This window comes from Chinchilla lanigera, unplaced genomic scaffold (assembly GCF_000276665.1).
Source record: "Chinchilla lanigera isolate Chin_1 unplaced genomic scaffold, ChiLan1.0 scaffold00114, whole genome shotgun sequence".
NCBI lineage: Eukaryota > Metazoa > Chordata > Mammalia > Rodentia > Chinchillidae > Chinchilla > Chinchilla lanigera.
The window spans coordinates 3,450,447-3,454,996 of record NW_004955515.1 but is presented as its reverse complement, the minus strand read 5'-3'; the positions used below and the strand labels follow the sequence as shown (position 1 = coordinate 3,454,996).

At 38.8% G+C, this 4,550-nt stretch overlaps 1 pseudogene; it reads left to right on the top strand.

The window, feature by feature from the left end:
* Nucleotides 1-2,063: 2,063 nt before the first annotated feature.
* LOC102019195 lies at nt 2,064-3,724 on the top strand (annotated as a pseudogene).
* Nucleotides 3,725-4,550: the final 826 nt, after the last annotated feature.

Below are 4,550 nucleotides of genomic sequence, written 5' to 3'. Positions count from 1 at the left end.
TATGTATATATATAAACTGTTTGTTACTTTCCTAGAAGAAAGTTTGACTTCTGTGAAAACTGTACTGCAATCACTAAAAGAGACTGTGCAGCACTTAGAATTTGAACTAGTATCCAGGGGCAGCCTCACTGGGAAAGGCTTCTAGACATTTAAGGAAGAATGAAGAAAGGAATGAGTGCCTGCTGTGTGGTTTGGGTGAGTGTCCCCCAGAGATCCCTGTGTTGAAAGCTGTGGTCCCCTAGTGGTGTCAGTGGGAGGTTGTGGAACGTCTCAGAGGTGTGGCCTAGTGGGAAGTCCTCATGTCACTGGGGACATGAACTCAACAGGATTGTGGGATGTGGGTCTCTTCTTCCTCTTTTGCATCCTACCTCATGAAGTGAGCAATTTGCTTCAGTATGTGAAGCTGATATCCTAGAAATGAGGCCACTCAGTCTTGGGCTGGAACCTCCAAAATTGTGAGCCACAAGAGTCCTTTTCTTTTTGTAAGTTAGTTAGCATAAGTATGTCATTACAGCAATGGCAAGCTAACACCAATTTGTTGTGTGAAACCAGTATTACTTGATACCAAAGTTGGACAAAGATACTAATACTACAAAAAAAAAAAAAAAATGCTACAGGTTGGCAGGGTGTGGTGGTGCATGCCTGTAATCATAGCACTCAGGAGGCTGAGGCAGGAGGACCACTGCAAGTTCAAGGCCAGCCTGGATGGAGTACATAGTGGATTTAATCCCAGCCTGCACTACCAGGCAAGACTCTGTCTTAAAAACCAAAGAAAAATAGTATGGACCAAAATTCCCATGAGTGTATATGGAAAAACTTTGAACAAATATAGTAACAGAAATGTTTAGGTACATGACCAAATGAGATGTATTTCAATATCAAAAAATATGGGAGGCTGAAGCTGGAAGATTGTGAGCTTGAGGCCAGCCTGGAACATGGTTAGACTCAAAAAGACAAAGTATATTTTACTATATCCATAGACAAGAGGACAAAAGGCACGAATTGCCTCAAAAGATGGGGAAAGCACATTTAACAAAACAAAACCCAATATCCATTTATGATAAAAGATGGAAGACAAGTTTCTCAGCTTGATAAAGTGCATCTATGAAAGATCCACAGCTAACTTCATACTGAGTAGTGAGAGAAAAATTTACCGGTAAAGTCAGGGATGAGTCAGAGGTGGGCACTCATACCACCTCTCTCCAACCATTGTATTACACCTTCTAACCAGGGCAGTCAAGTGGAAAAGGTGTCCAGGTTAGAAAGGAAGAAATCTTTATTTTCAGATGATGTGACTCTATGGTCTTAAGGGTACAGTACAATAGAGCAAATGAGTTCAGCAAGATTACAAGATACAAGAGCTGTGTACAAAAATTAATTCTATCTCTCTAAATACTAATGAACTGGGAATGAAATTAATACCATCTATAATGGGACCAAAAATCTCAACATACTTACAAACACATTTAATGAAAGTGTAAGACCTGTACTCTGAAAGAAAGATCTGAGTAAATGGAGGGATGTTACTTGTTAATGGGTTGGACACTTATTAAAATGACAATTTCAGGGGCTGGGGATTTAGCTCAGTGGCAAAGCGCCTGCCTGGCAAGCGCAAGGTCGTGAGTTCGGTTCCTGGTACCAGAGAAAAACCAAAAAAATAAAATAAAATAAAATAAAATAAAATGACAATTTCATTGGGCATGGTGGTGCATGCCTGCAATCCCAGCACTTGGGAGGCTAAGGCAGGAGGAATTGTCATTAGTTCAAGGCCAGCTTGGGTTACATAGTGAGACCCTGTCTCAGTCTTAACCCTAGAGTAAAATGGCAGTCCACCAAAATCTCCACAGGCTTTTTTCCAGGAATTAACAAGCCAATCCTAAAATTTTTGTGGAAATCTAAAGGGCTCAGCCAAAAAAAAATCTTGAAAAATGTGAGTAAATTTGGAGACCTTTATTTCCTGATTGCAAAATTTACTGTAAAGCTATAATAGTTAAAACAATGACATACTGATATAAAGATAAACATACACACATAAAAAGGTCTTTATATAAAACAAATGTAGGGCCCTTTTTACCAAGATGGCACCGAAGGCAGAGAAGGAAGCTCCTGCCCCTCCCAAAGCTGAAGCCAAAGCAAAAGCTTTAAAGGCCAAGAAGGCCATGCTGAAAGGCATCCACAGCCACAAAAAGAAGATCTGAACATCACCCACCTTCCACTGTCCCAAGACACTGCGGCTCCAGAGACAGCCCAGATACCGTCAGAAGAGCACCCCCAGAAGAAACAAGCTTGCCACTATGCCATCATCAAGTTCCCCCTGACCACAGAGTCAGCCATGGAAAAGATAGAGGACAACAACACACTCATGTTCATTGTGGATGTCAAGGCCAACACCAGATCAAAAAAGCTGTGAAGAAGCTCTATGACATCAACGTGGCGAAGGTCAATACCCTAAGCAGGCCTGATGGAGAGAAGAAGGCATATGTTTGACTGGCTCCTGAGTATGATGCTTTGGATGTTGCCAACAGAATTGGGATATCTAAACAGCCCAGCTGGCCAATTCTAAACACATTTTTTTCTCCATTAAAAAAAAAAAATGTATATAAGTATGTGTGTGTGTATATGCATACACATACAGAAAGAGTAGAACCTTAGGTTGCAAGTAATTTGTTCCATAAGTATTCTGCAAGATGAACATTTAACTTGATAAATGAGTGATGTCTTTTTTTTTAACAAATGATATCTTGCTTGATATCACAGAATCACAACTGAGTCAATGTTTCCCTCCTTTCTCTCTCTCTCTCTCTCTCTCTCTCTCTCTCTCTCTCTCTCTCTCTCTCTCTCTCTCTCTCTCTCTGAGGTTGTGGGTGATCATCTCCCAACAGCAAAAGGTTATGGAAGAGATCTCATCTGCAGAGGAAGAGGAGAAAAAGGTGAATGAACCCCTCATTTTAAGTGAGATTAGGAGATATATGAAATGTGGGATATAATGTAAAATTTTGTAGAAAAGTACCACCTGAGTAAAGCTGCAGCAGTGAGTGATGAATCTGTTAAGTGACAAATACAGTGTCACATTTCTGCAAAATCCTCAGAAGGAGGCAAAAACAAGTGTCCTTAAGTTCTTTGTTAAAGTTGCACAAAAAGAAATTCAGCCAACAGAGAGTGGTGGTTCCACTAGTGATAGTGAAAGTCATCCTACACAGTGACCTTCCTCTCTGTCTCCCTCACATACAGCCATGAAGACTTTCAAAGGTAAGTAGAAGTTAATTTAGAAAAATAGTTTATTTTTCTTTATATTTTGTATTTTATTATTTTATATTACAGTATTAGACACATTTTATATGAATATTTTGGGTTGAATAAATTACCTTGTGTTTCCATTATTTGTTATGGAGAAATTCAGTTAGAGTTAGTGTTGATACAGTGTTTTGGATTACAAGCATGTGTCTGGAATGAATTATGCTCACAAACCAAGGTTTTAATGTTTTGGGTTTTTGTTTTTTAGACAAGAGTTTTTAAATTAACTCTACCTTCTTGATCAATAGACTTTCTTCAGGGGTACCAGGGCACTTCGGTGCAGAAAAGATTACCCTTTCAACAAATGAGACTGGAAGAACTGATATTCACAATCAAACGATTTTGGAATCTCACATTTTCCACAAGGAAAGCTGACTCAAAATGGATTGCAGACCTAAATGTAACAGATAAAGCTATGAAACACCAGTGAGAGTATTTATGACTTCAGGTTAGTCACAGATTTCCCTATGTGACACCAAAAGCACACCTGTGAAAGGTAAAATTGCTCATTTGGATGGCATCAACATTGAAAAATACTGTGTATCATAAGCCATCATTAATAAACTTAGATGAAAATAAGTCACAGATTGGTGGAGAATATTTGTAAATCATATTGATAAGGATTTGTATCTAGAATAGATGAAGAACTTTTCAACAAGAAATGGTTGCCAAGTAAACAATAGGCAAAGAATCTGAATAGGTATTCTCTGAAGAAAATACACATGGAGCAGTAAACATAAAAAGACGCTGGATATCTTTTCCCATTAGAGATATGCAGGCTACAGTGGTGAGATACTATTTCCTAGGCACTAGAATGACTGTTTCAAAGATAAGCAACAACAAATATAGGTGAGGATGTGGAGAAACAGACTGCATCCCCTTTGGCTAAGAGTCTGGCAATTTCTTTAAAAGTTACATATAAATTTACCATATCACCCTAGAGTCCCAGGAATATACACTTGAGAACTGAAAAAGTCTACAGAAAAATTGTAAACTAATACTTGTAGCCACATTATACTTTGTATAGATCCTTGTATCCAAATTCATAGCCCCAAAGTGGAAATAACCCAAGTGTGCATCAGTGTGTTGTGAATGCTCTATGGCATATCCATGCAATGGAATGGTACTCTGAGATGGAAAGGAATGAAGTGCTGGTACATGCAGGAACATGAACCTAAAAACGAAGCCAGCTGGGAAATGCCACGTACTATATGATTCCTTTTATATGAAACATCCTAAGTAAATTGGAGGTGGGC